This window comes from Erpetoichthys calabaricus, chromosome 1 (genome assembly GCF_900747795.2).
Source record: "Erpetoichthys calabaricus chromosome 1, fErpCal1.3, whole genome shotgun sequence".
Taxonomy (NCBI): domain Eukaryota; kingdom Metazoa; phylum Chordata; class Cladistia; order Polypteriformes; family Polypteridae; genus Erpetoichthys; species Erpetoichthys calabaricus.
In genome coordinates this window covers 1,548,415-1,565,165 of record NC_041394.2, presented here as the reverse complement: position 1 = coordinate 1,565,165, position 16,751 = coordinate 1,548,415, and positions in this window count along the sequence as shown.

Sequence of the window (16,751 nt, the reverse complement as noted above, 5' to 3'; positions counted from 1 at the left end):
CGTCTCCCACAAACACAGCACTCACTCAGAAAGAACAAGCCAATGACAAAAAAAATAAATAAAGGGCATGGTCTGGAAAAATAGATTATTATTATTATTATTATTATTATTAATAATATTGGCCACACTATTGGACTGTGGGAGGAAATCCATGCAGACACGGGGAGAACATGCAAACACCACACAGGGAGGACCTGGGAAGTGAACTCAGTCTCCTAACTGTGAGGCAGCAGCGCCGCCATGCCACCCTTTAATAATAATAATAATAAAACTAAAAAGTTATTATTTCAACAAATCACAAAGACATTAATTAGCAGTAAAATCAGGTCACTCATTAAGAAAAGGGTGAGAATGAAAACCTGCAGCCACTGGGGGACCCCCTGCTATAATGTCAAGAGAAGTGACCGCGTCTGAGGGGGCCGACACGGACTAAGCCCCCTGATCATCGACTTCAGGTTCGCCTCGGAACGTGGAAGGTCTGCAGCAAGTTTGAAACATCTGAACCAGTGAGATGATGAGGTCCCACTGGACATGTGTGGGATCAGCGAATGCCATAAAACTGAAGAGGCAGAGTGTGGTGCTGGAGATGAAGGTCAAGTGCCGCTCAGATTCAAACCGCCAATAGGACTGCGATTTATTTATTTTTTTGGTGGTGATTCCAGGAACGCACCACCCAGCCTTGGCCCGACCCGCACACCCTCACAGGCGGAGACACGAAACCAATAAATGAATGAATAATAATAATAAGAATAATAATAATAATAATAGATTACAAATGGAAAACCCAACACAAACAACACAATCAGACAAACCTCCCCTGCACCACGACACTCACTCACTCATTCACAACAATGTCCTTACACAGTCCAGTGTGGCCAAAGGTTTGGTGTGAAGATGACATTCCCATAATAAAACAGTCCTGAGCGGCGAGGGGTGAGATTTGAAAATGAGAGAGAGAGAGAGAGAGAGAGAGAGACGCTCCATTCATCCTAATGTGAAATGACCCAGGAGACACCTCAAGACCGGATACACAGAAACACCGTCGCTCCGCCGGGCCCCCCCTTTTCAGCTTTCCCACTGGCCTTCCTTGTTCCCGGCCGTTCCTGCTCCCACTTCAGTCATCTAGTCAGGGGGCTGCTGGGAAATGGAGTTCTTCCCACAGTAGCACTGCTACAAACAAGGTGGCTTGGCCGCGTCCTCAGAATGGACCGGAACCGCATACCTAAGGTTGCTCCAGGATGGACACCCCCTGGAAGGCTCAGCCAAGGCCAGCGTGAAGCAACTTGGCGGTGAACTGTGACAAATGATCTGAAAGAAGTGGACATCATGTGGGGAGAAGCTGAACACGTCACTCGGGACAGGAGCAGATGGAGGGAATTCGCTAACACCCTATACGCCTTTCAGCATGAGGAGGATTAATAATTATAATAATACTATTAATACCAACAATTAAAATTCTATTATTAATAACAGTAATTATAATAAAAATACCAATAATAATAACAATACTACTAATAATAATGATAATAATAACACTATTGAAATATTATTATATTATTATTAATAATAATAATAACAATAATCATAGTAATAATAATAATGATGATGCTATTAATAACAATACCATTAATAAAAATAATAATACTATTAACAATAATAATGATATTAATAATAATAATAATAATATGAACAATAATAATAACAATAATAATACTATTACTAACAATACTACTACTATTAATAACAATATTAATAATAACAATAATAATGATGATGATGATGATAATAACAATACTATTATTATTAATAATAATAACAAAAATAATGATAATGATAACAATACCACTATTAATAATCTTCTTCTTTCGGCTGCTCCCGTTAGGGGTTGCCACAGCAGATCATCTTCTTCCATATCTTTCTCCCCCCTCTTCTTCAGCCAACAGTAGCCCAATTTCCACCAGCACCCTGTTGGCTAACAGTACTGGTGGCAGTCGTTGTTAACCCGGGTCTCGACCGATCCGGTATGGAAATTTGTATTGTTGTCCGCATATTGATTTGGCAAAATTTTACACCGGATGCCCTTCTTGATGTAACCCTCCCCATTTACCCAGGCTTGGGACCAGCGTGAAGAAACAAACTGGTTTGTGCATCCCTTGTGGCTGGGTTCAACAATAATACTATTAATAATAATAATCCATCCATCCATTTTCCAACCCGCTGAATCCAAAGGGTCACGGGAGTCTGCTGGAGCCAATCCCAGACAACACAGGGCACAAGGCAGGAACCAATCCCGGGCAGGGTGCCAACCCACCGCAGGATAATAATAATAATGATAATAATAATAATAAAGCCTCCTAAGCAGCATTGACATTTCTCCACAAGGGGGCAGCAAAGGTCAGCGTTAGTGCTGAGTGTTTTTATGATGGAGGAATTGATGAAGTTACAGTAGAGTCGGAGACACCTGAAGGATCAGGGGGCAGTGAAGCTGGGCATGGGCATCACCGTGTGGAAGCTCCATTGTATTCTGGTCGGCAGCTTCCATCACAAGCAAAACCAAAATGGGAACAAAGAGTGTGCAAGAGCATGATGACAAGTCCACTGAGACTTCACAGGGAGTCCCATCGAGGGGTTTTATGCCAGTCTGCCATACTGACCATTGTGGCACAGTGGATTGGGCTCTGGCTCTCGTCCTTCACCTTTGTCTGAATGTGGCGACTCCAAGTGGGAGAGAGCAGAGCAGCTTTAAGGTAAAAATGAAGAAAATGAGCGGCAAGTCCACAAGGGGGGCGCCATGAGTGCGTACTGTGAGGAGGTCAGGTGACCTCTGGTGTCGCACACATTTATTGGGTTAAATAGCAGAAGTGTGTTTGAGCTCCTTCAGGGGGCACCACTGAGCTGGACAGGTGGTCTCGGGGAGTCTCTTACTTTTGTTAAATGTTTTGACTTTAACACGGGGTGCTGCTGAGTGCGGAGTGAGTGCTCTGTCCCAGGACCAGGAAGCCCCCCCCCCCCCCCAAAACTGTTCTAATTAAACTTTGTGTGACCCCCTCCCCCCCCCCAGCCTGTTTCACTGCCAATCAGAAGGTTTTGGAGATGGCAGTCAGGTGCGGGTTCAAATTGTGCAGACCGGTGTGTGCCTGTCCTGCGCCATCGGTGGGTGACGTTGTCGTCTTTTTCTTCTTTTTCCGTCGGGCTCCTTCCTCTGCCATCCTTTCCCTCGGCTATTTTCAGCCGGTCAGATGTTTCTCATTGTGTGGTGCGATGCCATGTTTTCTGTTGATGATTTCCGTTTCATTCTTTTTCTGCCCTGAGCTGCCCTCCACGCCCGTCCTCCTGCTCTTATTTATATCTCAGTAGGCCTCCCTGAGGGAGAATGAGCCGCTGCTATTGTCGGCTGTGGTCTGAGGCCCTCCGGACCCCCTTGTCTGGGACCGTGTGGTGCCCACGGGGGGGAGCTGCGCCTGCCCTCATGGTCTCCTCCTTGCTCTGTCCTGCCCAGCAGTTTGACTAAAGTACCCATGATGACTGTCCATCTTGCCAAGCTGCTCATCCAGGGTGGACTCCCAACAGGGTGCCAGTCGTTCACAGGGCAAACAACACACACACACACTCACTGCCAATTTAGTAACACCAATCCACCTCACCCACACTGCCATACAATCCCAATGAAGGGGAGGAGTGCCCATTTGCCAGCCTGTGCCCCCCATGAGTTCAGCCCCAGCTTCATAAGGTGACCCCCTTATGGACCCGGGCATCTAAACTGCTGCATTGTTTTGAGGTGCTGCCCTCCACTGGGTGGCATCATTCCTTCTTTTGATGAACAGAGCATTGAGGATGATGCGGAGGATGAAGAATTGAGGTGTATTGCTCAGCAGAACGGGCACTGCCGGCTGGAAATGGGGACTCAGGGGGGTCTCACAGATATCCGTCCATTCATATTAAGCCATTTCAGGGTTCAGGGATGCTGTTCACCCCAAGACAGGAACCAACCTTGAACCAGATGCCAGTCCACTGTAGCTCAGAATGTCTGCACAAGTGACAGTTGGCACCCCTGCCTAGAAGATTATATGCCACACCTTATGTGCTCAGCAGATTTCAAATATCAACCTCAGCCTGGCTACTTGGGGGTGCACTGCATGTCGACATGGTGGGAGTGAAACAGAAACAATCAAGAGCCGCAGTGACACCTGGTGGGTGAAGACAGCAGTGCACTATTACTGGTGCCAGTGGTGGGATGAGCCCTTCACTTGCTTCACAATCCAGATGGAGTTCCTGGTGTGCCAGTTCAGGTTGGCAAGTGTGGCTTGAGTCCTCCAGTCAGTGATAATCCCGCCTGTGTCATTGTATATAGCGCCTTTCTGAGTGGGCACAGTCACACAACTCCATGCAGGTCACATGAGCACATCTTCAAATGAAAAGGGGGAGGAATCGAGGGGCTCAACCTGAACTGGTAACCGCGTGACCCCCCGAGGGAGCACAAAGTGTCTCTCTCTGCCTTTCTGGCTTCTGATGTGCCAAGTCACCACACAGAACATGGCATGCTGCGCCAGCCACTGTGGGGTGTGAGTTACATGTGTACTGCGCTCCTCTTCTCCTTTCACATTTTTAGATCTTCTTTTGCAATGCTGCCCTGCCAGGAATGCAAAGAGACGTATTTAACGCCCGCAAAGACAAAATGGGAACAAAGAGCATGAGGGACCATGGGGGGAAGCACGTGGGCCTCACGTGGAGTCCCGTCTGGGGTTAGGTGCCAGTCCAGGGCACCACTGTGGCACAGCAGATCAGGCTCTGCGACTTGACCTTGCCATTTGTCTGATAGACCATGGGCTGCCAACCTGAATAGGACTGAGTGGCCACTGAAATTGCCAGCCATGACAACACCAAAGAAAATTAACCTCTGGAAGGGTGGGCATGGGCCCCTCTGCTCACACAGGTTCTCTTCATTTTAATAGCACTCATGATCTATGGGAAGGCCAGGCCTGCACCCAGCAGTTCAAACACAACCTATGCCAAGGCAAACCACTTGGGGGCGTCGTGGTATCCTGGTGAGACACTTATAGCCAGACGAAGGGTATGTGAGTCATGTCAGCCACAGAAGAAGGTGCTGGAAACGGAGGTCAGCATGAAGTGCACCTATTCAGAATAACCACTAGCGGGCAGCATGATGTGCTGGTTAGAAACTAACTGAAATATGAAGTTCACTTGGGCACATGAGGTCAGCTGCAGTGGCACACAGTGAATTGCGGTTATTCACAATACCTGACTTAACCAATAGAGGGCAGCACGATGTGCCAGTTAGAAACAGGTTGGCATTGTAGGGGATGTGATAGGATCATGTCAGTTACCACAGGAGGTGCTGCCACATGGATTCACGGTGTAATTCATTGATTTAGTACACAAGTTAGCCACTAGGGGGAAGTATGATGAACTGGTTAAAAACCAACTGAAATACGAAGTTCACTTTGGCACATGAAGTCAGCTGCAGTGGCACACAGTGAATTGCGGTTATTCACAATACCTGACTTAACCAATAGAGGGCAGCACAATGTGCTAGTTAGAAAGGCGTTGTAGGGTATGTGAGAGGATCGTGTCAGTTACCCCAGGAAGTGCTGGGTTCAGGGTGTAATACATTGCGTTAGCCACTAGGGGACAGCATGATGTGCTGGTTAGAAATCGACTGAAATATGAAGTTCACTTGGGCACACGATGTCAGCTGCAATGGGACACACGGACCACAGGGGTGAGCATGAAGTGCAGTTATTCAGAATACCTAAGGTAACCAGCAGGGGGCAGCATGATGTGCTAGTTTTTAAACAGTGGCAATTCCACATGAATGGACATTGCCAACTATAGACAGTAAGGAATGCTGCAATTCAGTGCCAATAGGGGGCAGTATGACACATTGATTAAAAACAGACTGCAAGCTGCGCTGGGTTTAGTATCGAGTGCAGTTACCAGGGGCATTAAGGTGTGCTGGTTAGAAACAGGCTGGCATGTAATGTTCATACGAGAAGATGCCATCAGCCATGGCAGGCAATACAGACAGTGAGAAACAGCAGTGAAAATGGTGTTTCATTACATGTATCAACCACTAAGGGGCAGTATAGGGTTTATAATAAAAAAGGCTGAGCTACGAGGTCCACAGGTCAGCTGCAGGGGGGCACTCCAGCCACTAAGGACAGAATAAAATGCAGTGAACACCACTAGAGGGCAGCATAATGTTTCAGGTGGAGAGTATCACTCCCTAGTGGCAAAGGTGTGGAACTGCAAAGCTCCTAGATGCCTGTTTTAGTGGCACTTTACCTGCCAGTGGTCATACTTAAAAAAAAATAAAGCGCCAACTGGACTACGGCCTCATCTTTGAATATTCTGATGTAGAAATGTGGAAAAAATTACCATAAGAATAAACAGAACTGAGTGACTTCTGTGAGAAAGGTGCTCTATAAAATATAATGAAAGAGGTGAGGTGCAGTGTGCCGCATGGCCTCACGGGGCAGTGTGGAGTCTCAGCAGCAGAGCCTTCCTGACAGAGCTTTACAATATGGCCGGTGCTGCTGCACACTTTAGCCACTGGAGAAACACCAAGATGCTCCATTTAGGGAAGAAAGGAAAAAAAATACCAAGAGTGTACGGTGGGAGGCGGCAGCCCTGTTGTATGTGTGGTCTTTAAAGGCGCTATATATAAGAAATCCAGCGGTAAAACACGGACCCCAGTGGACGTGCAGTGCCTGCTTGAAGCAGCAGGGGGTGACAGAGACTACAGCTGAGAGCTCAGATCCCAGAGGAGCTCATTTGTGTGCCCACCTATCGCGTGCTTTGGTATGGGCACTGTGGATGAAGTGGCACTAATAGTGGATGGGACCCTGGCGCCTTCTGCCCGCAGTTAGTGTTGAATGAAAACTGCTATGCAGAGTTAATCCTGACATTGTGCATTCAAGTGTTTTGTTTTCAGTGTTGTGAAACCCGCGGGCTCCTTTGTCACAGTCCCCCTCAAGGTCGTGGCTCAGACTGCCAGTAAAGCCTGCCGTGGTCCTGCTTTCAGTTTCACTCCTCTCTTCTGGTGAGTCATTTGGGTGTTCGTGAGAAGGAACTGAGAGGTGCGAGAAAGGGCCTCGGTCTGTGAGGTACAGACAGGCACACACAGGTGACACAAAGTGCCCATAAATGCCAGCTGGCATTGTGCCTCTGTTGTCCTGCCAACGGCTCTTCTGGCCTCCTCGGTGCCATCCATTTGTCATTTTCCATCTCACCGGTTTACGTAAGCCCCCAGTCGAGAGCAGTTGAGTTTACCCTTGGTGCCAGCATTTCTCAACAGCTTCACCTCGAGAATGGGCAGCCACAGTCTCTGGCATGCCCAGTGGTTTGTCTGGACAGCCAGCAGGTACGCCGTATAGGACCCCTCTGAGCCTTAATGGTCAGGGTCTTACTACACTTTGCCCAATGACTGAGAGTGCTCAATGTACGTCTCGATGGCCAGCAGGTTTATAGGCCCCCCGAGCCGTTATGGCTAGTGGTGTTACTGCACTCTGTCCAGCAGGGGTGCTCTTAAGGCCTCATTGAATTGGGGGGGGGGGGGGGGGGGCATCCCTCTAACTAACAATTAATGAAATAATATAGCACCCTCCAGGTCCAAGCAGTGTTACTGCAGCTCTTCTGCAATAGCATTTTACATCTCAATGGGCAGTAGATATATAGCCCCCCCCAACTCCCAAGCCCCAGTGGCCAGCACCAGTACTACACTCAGTCCTGCAGCTCCCCTTAAATGGACGTGTCGACTGGGGCGGGTGCATCACAATAACCAGCAGTTCATGAAACAAAATAGCGCCCCCACACCCCCGATGGTCATTGATGTTACTACACTCTGTTCTGCAGGTTCTCACTCATTTGAGAAATCGGCAGCAGGTACAATATATAGTATAGCGCCTCCCCAAGGCCCACTGGTGTTACTGCATTCTGTCCTGCAGCTGCGCTCTGAAGACCTCCTTGAATGGGGATGGTGCCTCCCAATGGCTAGTGGTGTTACTGCACTCTGTCCAGCAGGGGTGCTCTTAAGGCCTCATTGAATTGGGGGGCATCCCTCTAACAGCTAATAAAATAAAATAGCGCCCCCCAAGTCTGAGCAGTGTTACTGCAGCTCTTCTCCAATGACATTGTTGAGGGAGGATTTTACATCTGAATGGCCAACAGATATATAGAGCCCCCCCCACACCCAGCACCCTCTCCTAAGCCACAATGACTGGGGAGGGTGCATCACAATAACCAGCAATTATCCATCCATCCATCCATTTTCCAACCCGCTGAATCCAAACACAGGGTCACGGGGGTCTGCTGGAGCCAATCCCAGCCAACACAGGGCACAAGGCAGGGAACCAATCCTGGGCAGGGTGCCAACCCACCACAGGACACACACAAACACACCCACACACCAAGCACACACTAGGGCCAATTTAGAATCACCAATCCACCTAACCTGCATGTCTTTGGACCGTGGGAGGAAACCGGAGCGCCCGGAGGAAACCCACACAGACACGGGGAGAACATGCAAACTCCACGCAGGGTGGACCCGGGAAGCGAACCCGGGTCTCCTAACTGCGAGGCAGCAGCGCTACCACTGCGCCACCGTGCCGCCCTAACCAGCAATTAATGAAATGAAATAGCGCCCCCACAACCCCGATGGTCATTGATGTTACTACACTCTGTCCTGCAGGTTCTCACTCACTAGGAAGTCGTTATAAATCTCATTGGCCAGCAGATGTACAGTATAGCGCCTCCCCAAGGCCCATTGGTGTTACTGCATTCTGTCCTGTGGCTGCACTCTGAAGACCTCCTTGAATGGGGATGGTGCCCCCCACTAACAGTTAATGAAATACTATAGCGCCCTCCTAGCCCCAGTAGCCAGTGCCTTTACTTTAGTCTGTTCTGCAGTTTCCCTCTGGTGGGCTCATTGACTGTCAGAGGCAATTGGTTAGTAGACTATAAAATCCACAACAAAACCACCCCCCAGTGGTATTCTTCAGTGCCTATCCAATGGCTTGATTTGATGTGGAGGGTGCACCTCATTAACCAGCAGATAATGAAAGAATATTACACCCCCACCCCCAAACAATGGCCATTGATGTTACTGCATTCTGTTCTGGAGCCCCCCTTTTGATGACCTAATTGACTATGGCCAGGTTTCCCACTCATTAAGAAGGCATAATACATCATATTATCCAGCAGGTATGAAGTACTGCACTCCTCATTGGCTGTTGAGACCCCCCCCTCCCCCCCAATAACCCCACCTGCCCCATGGTGTCATGAAACTCCCTTCCAATGGCCTTACTGAATGAGGAGGGTGTACTTCAATATGCCCCCCCAACCCTCAATGGCCATTGATGTTACTGCAGTCTGTCCTGTGGGACGATTTTTTACATCTCATTGGCCTGGGGGTGTATAGCACCCCAAAGCCCCAATGGCCATCTGCTGTCACTATACTCTGCCTCACAACAAATCTTCAATGGCCTCATTGAGACTCATTAGCCAGCAGGTGTATAGTGCCCCCCGATGGCTCCCAGTGGTCATTGCAGTTACTGCATTCTGTCCTACAGGTCTCTTCTGATGGCCTCATTGATTGTCGAGGGCACATCCCACTGGCCAGTAGGTGATATAATAATGTAGTAACCCCCTCTGTGCCCTGATGCCCAGCACTGTTAATGCACTCTTTCCTGAATCTCCCTCCTTGAGTATGCAGTGCCACCACTTGAGCCCCAGTGGGCATAGGTGTAAGTGCACTCTGTCCTGCACTGTCTTCTGGGATGGTCCCATTGAAGAGGCACTTTGTACATCTCAGTGGCCAGCAGATACAAATGGCTGCCCTGAGTAAGTGCATGCGGTCCCTCAACTCCCCTCCGATGGCCTTAGTGACAGCAGAGGGTACATCTCAGTGTCTGGCTGGTAAGAGAATAACGTGGTGCCCTCTCTGAGCCCCAGTGGCCGAGCAGCTCCCAGCACTCCTGCTTTTGTCAGTTATTCACAGGCAATGAAGTAATATAGCGCCCCCATGCCAATGTGGCCAGTGATGTAATTGTAACGTGTCCTCATGTCACCCCTTCACTGGCCACTTAAGTGAGGAGCACTCGGCTCCAAGGCCAGCACGTCATCAGACTGCATCGCAGCTCTAGTGGTCCCCTCCGCTCCACAGGCTTCACCTCAGCTTACTTTCGGTGCCAGTGGCTCTCCTGAATTGTTTTAGCTCCTGCCCAAGGTGAGGACACATCACAGTTGTCTCTGTATACATTTTATGGTTGGAGCTCAGACTGGTGAAGCCACACACTCCAGGTGACACAGTGATTAGTGCTGTGCCAGTGTCCTCCAGCTCCTTCACCACTACAGCAGACTGCCAGCAGGGCAGCACCCTCGCGTTTCAGTGCCACACCTGCACAGGTGTCTCTCAGATGTTAGGAGGGACGGCCCCTCTTTCTGTTTCTCCTCCTGGCCCTTGGCGGGGTGCGGTGACTCAGAGGCAGAGGCAAGTCAAGGGCAGAGTCACGTTTGTGTCTGTGTTTACTGGCATCGTCCTGACCGCAGCGTGAGGCTTTCTGAAATCGCGGTGATTCAGCTCTAGGGACGGGCCGCTTCAATGAAACAACAGGAACGTTCAGCTGGGCGGTTATCAGGTGTTAAAACAAAAAACCAGCAGCGGGTGCTGCACGGCACAGATTGTTCTGCGTGATAAGTGTGCGAGGCTGACTGAATACGAGAAAGATGCAAATGCGGGCCTGAAGACTGGGGGGGGGGGGGGGGGGGGGGGGTTGTGGAACATGGCGCTCGGAAAACAACAAGTTTGTCACCACTCTGCTGCATTCAGAGCTGTGCCCCCTTCTCCCAAAATGACTGACCCCTCGTGTGAAGAAGACAAGCAGCTCGGCCCGGACTCCTCTGCTCAGACGACTTGATAGACTGTGCCCACATGTGGCAGTTCACAGGATGGGATGGCACATGTCGAACACAGTGAGGCGTGGTAAAGTGGCATCAGAGCCTTGCCATATACGTGTGACATCGCGGGGCTCCCAAGTGCACCTCACATTACACGTATGCGTGACATATGAGTGACATGTTCAGTACAAACACAGGCAGGTCACTAAAGAGCGGACTGCACAAAAATACGGAGTTCAGGTAAAGAGAGTCACTCGTCGTAGCTACGGAGGTGGAGACATGTGGCATGTTGATGAGCACATGCCAGGGAGAGTTTCAGTATGACAGTAGTGATCACGTGACCTATAGTGGGTACAGAAAAGAATCCCCCCCCTTGAAATATTCTCATTTTATTTGCTTTACAGCCCTAAGTGTAAACACACAAACTGATATTTCTGCCCAGCTTTACTTACTCAATGCCACCTTCAACATCCAAGTGAAGGACAACACAGCTACAGTTCAGAAGATTTATAAAAAATCAAAAACAAGACCTACTGAGATTAATAAAAGGACCCCCCCATGTCAGTATCATTTTGTTGACCCCCATTTTACTTTAATGACAGCCCTGAGTCTGGTGAGATTCTTCTCTATCAGCTTTGCACTCCTAGATTGAGCCCACTCAATATTTGCCCCCACTCTTCTTTACAGTTGAACTGTTCAAGTTCGGTCACATTGGATGGTGATGTTGGTGGTCTGCTATCTTCAGATCTTTCCACAGATTTTCAGTGTGATTGAGGTCTGGGCTCTGATTGGCCACACCAGGACATTCACTTTTTGTTTCTTCAGCCACTCAATTTTGTTGTGTGCTTCGGGTTGTTGTCGTATTGAATGGTGAACATTCTGCCCATCTTCAACTTTCTGGCAGAGGGTAGCAGGTTTTCCTCAAGAATTTGATGGGATTTTGCCCCATCCATTTTTCCTTCTACCCTAACGAGAGCCCCAGGCCCCCCATGACAGGATGCTGCCCCCTCCATGCTTCACTGTCAGTATGTTGTGTTGTGGATGGTGAGCTGCATTGGTGGACCGTTTGGTATCGAGGCCAAATAGTTTGATTTTGGTCTCATCTGACCAGAAGACCTTTTTCCACTTGACATCAGAATCTTCAAGGTGCATTCTGGGAAAGCTCAAACGAGCCTCAATGTGGCCTTTCTTGAGAAGTGTGACCCTCCCGAACAAGCCACAATCGTGGCGCGCTTGTGAAATTGTTGTCACAGGCACACCAGTAATGACCACTCTGTGCCCTCAAATCCTGGAACTCCTTCAAAGTGGCATTCAAAGAGTAACTCTCTTACCAGTGCACTTTGGAGGATCCAGGGAGGGTCCTAGTGGTACCAAACATTTCTTTATGATGGACTTTACTGGGCTCCTTGGGACTGATAAAGCCTTTGAGATCTCCTGCCTTATGTCCGTCCACAACTCTATCCCTGAGATCTTCTGAAAGTGACTTGCCACCCACAGTCAGTCGTGTGCTGTCAGTGGCACTGCCAAGGAAGGGAATGAACGCTCCAGGAGCAGCTTCACTGATAACACGGACTACAACTGATCACAGGGGGAAAAACGCCAGTAACCGCAATGGGAATGGTGGGCACTGACAGCTGAGTGAGTTTGGGGGGGGGGGGGGGATCCTTTATTAATCTCAGGATTTGTTTTTTATTCTTTCAAATTCTTCTGAACTGTAGCTGTGATTTCTTTCACTTGGATGTTAGAGATGGCATTGAGTAAGTAAATTTGGAAAAAATATTAGTTTGTGTGTTTACATATAAGGCTGTAAAGCAAAATAATGGGAATATTTCAAAGGGGGGGGGGGGTTCTTTTCTAGACCCACTGTATGTAGAGGGATTTAATAGTAGGCCATGAGATATGCAGGCCACATACATGTGCAGGCTCATGTCAGTCTCTTCTGCATGTCACATACACTGCACTGCTTACACATTCCAACTAACATAGGTGACTCGGGGACATCATGCACTTAGGACTGCAGCAGCAGGCACACAACAATACTTGTGCAGGCTGCCAAAGATGTCAGGGTGTCGTGTACCCAAAGAGAAGATCACACAGATGGCACAAACTTATCACCTAGATGTAGTGTAGGAATACATCCATCCATCCATTATCCAACCTGCTGAATCCGAACACAGGGTCACGGGGGTCTGCCGGAGCCAATCCCAGCCAACACAGGGCACAAGGCAGGAACCAATCCCGGGCAGGGTGCCAACTCACCGCAGTGTAGGAATACAGTATACATCATACATGACATATCACACACACACACAGGCTCTTTTGCACTCCACATATGCCATTTTCAGTATTGCCTATTCATGTACATGCAACCAGTTGTAGGCCTGCATACCCTATACTGTATACACTGTAGTGATGGGCCACATAATGTCCATTTGGCCACATCTTTGAATGTGAATTTCCCCGTGGAATTAATAAAGTATCTATCTATCTATCTATCTGTCTATCTATCTATCTATCTATCTATCTATCTATCTATCTATCTATCTATCTATCTATCTATCTATCTATCTATCTATCTATCTATCTATCTATCTATCTATCTATCTATCATATATATCCACAGCTGGTCCCATAAGGTTATAACAGAATTTAGAAATCCTGATCAGAGAACTGCAGAGACTTGGAATGAGTGACCAAGTAGTGTGGTAGACAGCATGACTTTAGGGGCCTTCAAAACTCGACTTGATGTTATTAAGTGGACAGGACTGTGTTGGGCTGAATGGCCGGTTCTCATCCAGCTAGTCCTAATGTTCTAATGCTGGTCATTGACCAATGAGTGTGTTTCTGAGCTGCTGGTCATCTTCTGTCAACAGCAGTAAAGTTATTTCTTGGCCTATCAGTCCCTTTGTGATTCCTCAGCTTCCATCCTAACACTATTGGTGGTCCTAAGGCTTGGCTGATGTCCCTTGGTGTTTCATTCTTTTTTTTTTTTTGGCCTCATGATGGCTTCTTTGACTCTTAGTGGTCCTCATGTTGACTCCAAAAATGACTAGATGGTGAAAGTTCTCTTATAAAAGAAACACGCCCAAGAAGATCAACATCTCAAACATTACGGTGCTCTGAAAATGGGGGGGGGGGGGGCCGCAGAGGGATTAAAAAGTGCCGTCATTTCAATCCGAAAAGGAGTTTGCTTGTAAATGTGAACCCGTGGAGCACAAGTGCCAATGGAGGAAACAATAATCGTGTGAACCTTGTGGATGGCGCGGTGTGAAGGCAGAGCCGGCCCCGGCGAAGCTGTAAATGGTGGATGGAGGTTTCATTTTACACGCCGAATAGAAGAATTTAAAAGTAAATAATTGTCCATCCATTACATTTTAACAAGCCGTGAATCCAGGGCAGGCTTGAGGGGATGGTCACTAATAGTAACAAACAATTCAAGTTCTTTACAGTTAGAAAAAGAAAAAAAAAAAATCAAGCCTACCGTTTTCTTCATTTCATCTTCACAAACTTAGAAACATTTCTTTAAAGTCCATTTCTTGGGCTCATTCACTTGGATAAGGTTACTGTGAATGATAAGAATCGTAAGTTGATACAAATCACATCACACACACACACACACACACACACACAAATAACTGCCGTGTTGTACGATATAGTATCTTTCAGTCATTTCTGCTAATTTCGCCAATTCCTTAACACTAATAGAGAATACTAAAAGGTAATTATAGTAATGTAAAGCAGGCCTGATAGCCATCAGCATTAAATACGCAATTCAAGAAATGCCAAGGTTGTCAAGAGTGAGCTGAGCACTCCAGCCTGGCAGGATTTCTGTGCCTCATCTGGTGTGGTTTAATTAATTATAATAATGAATATGAATATTCATGGGCGGCACAGTGGCGCAGTGGGTAGCGCTGCTGCCTCGCAGTTAGGAGACCCGGGTTCGCTTCCCGGGTCCTCCCTGCGTGGAGTTTGCATGTTCTTCCCGTGTCTGCATGGGTTTCCTCCCACAGTCCAAAGACATGCAGGTTAGGTGGATTGGCGATTTTAAATTGGCCCTAGTGTGTGCTTGTGTCCTGCGGTGGGTTGGCACCCTGCCTGGCCTTGTGCCCTGTGTTGGCTGGAATTGGCTCCAGCAGACCCCCGTGACCCTGTGTTCGGATTCAGTGGGTTAGAAAATGGATGGATGGATGGATGAATATTCATGAGTCACTGGACATGTACAGCAACTGACACTTCAATATCAATTTATATTATATATATACTGTGGCGGACAACCGGGTCCCATGCTTGGCAGGGACGCCCCTTCTGCATCTGTTCCGGGGGGTAGCCACCATGGGCAGCTCAATACCTCCCCCGGGACGCTTGGTGGCAGCCTCCCTGGCGGATGGTGATCCTCCAGCCTGTCTCATGGCTCCATGGGAGATGGAGTCCTCCACAGCCTGTTTGGGGGCTTGGATGGCCGCTAGGGTTAGCTGCAATCTGTATGGAATCAACAGCCCGGCTGGACAAATCTTCAGCCCCACCCGGAAGTACAATTAGGACCAGGTGGTCAAGCACCTGGACCGCTTCCGGGTGGGCTATAAAAAGGGCCAGCCACCACCACTCGAGGAGCCAGAGTTGGGAGGAAGGAGACGAAGCTTGAGGAGGAGTGGTGGTAAAGGAAGAGAAGTGTTGTTGGTGTTGTGGTAATTGTGCTTGTGGACTGTGCATTGCCTGTAGGTCACGGGGAAGACGTGCGCCCACAGGTGAAGAAAAATAAAGTCTTTGTGCATTTTATATGTGCCTCCGTGTCTATCTGTGTTGGGTCGGGCACCTATATAGCGCCTTTGTTACAATACACACACACATACACAGCTCAAAAATATGAAAGGCAGACTCTTTAATGAGAGTAGAGTATCAAGTCAGTGACACTTGTGGGCTGTTGATCTGCTGAGTGAAGTAGCAGAGGGGCTTGTTCATCAGTTTCAGCTGCTTTGGTGCCCGGGGTGTGTGTGTGTTTGTGTGTGTGTGTCGTTCAACAATGAGATGACCCCCAAAGCAGAAATGAATGGTTTAACAGGTGGAGGCCATGGACATTTTTCCCTCCTCATCTCTTTTGTCACTCGTTTTGCATTTGGCTACGGTCACTGTCACTACTGGTAGTATGAGGCCATACCTGGACCCTACAGAGCTGGCACAGGTAGTCCAACTTCTCCAGGATGGCAGGCACATCAATGTGTGTCATTGTCAGAAGGTTTGCCGTGTCCCCCAGCACAGTCTCAAGGGCATGGAGGAGATTCCAGGAGAAAGGCAGTTACTCTTGGAGAGCTGGACAGGGCCGTAACCTATCAGCAGGACCCACTGGTATCTGCTCCTTTGGGCAAGCAGGAACAGGATGTGCACTGGCAGAGCCTACAAAATGACCTCCTGCAGGCAGGCAGGCCACTGGTGTGAATGTCTTTGACCAAAAATAAATCAGAAACAGACTTCATGAGGGTGGCCTGAGGGCCCGATGTCTTCTTGTGGACCCTGTGCTCACTGCCTGCCCAGCATCGTGGATCTCGATTGGCATTTGCCATAGAATACCAGAATTGGCAGGTCCACCACTGGCAGGCGCCCTGTGCTTTTCACAGATGACAGCAGGTTCACCCTGAGCACATGTGACAGACGTGAAAGGGTCTGGAGAAGCCGTGAAAAACGTTAGGCTGCCTGTAACATCGTTCAGTATGACCGGTTTGGTGGTCTGGGGAGGCATATCCACGGAGGGACTCACAGACCTCTACAGGCTAGACTACGGCACCTCGACTGCCATTAGGTATCAGGATGAAATCCTTGGACCCATTGTCAGACCCTATGCT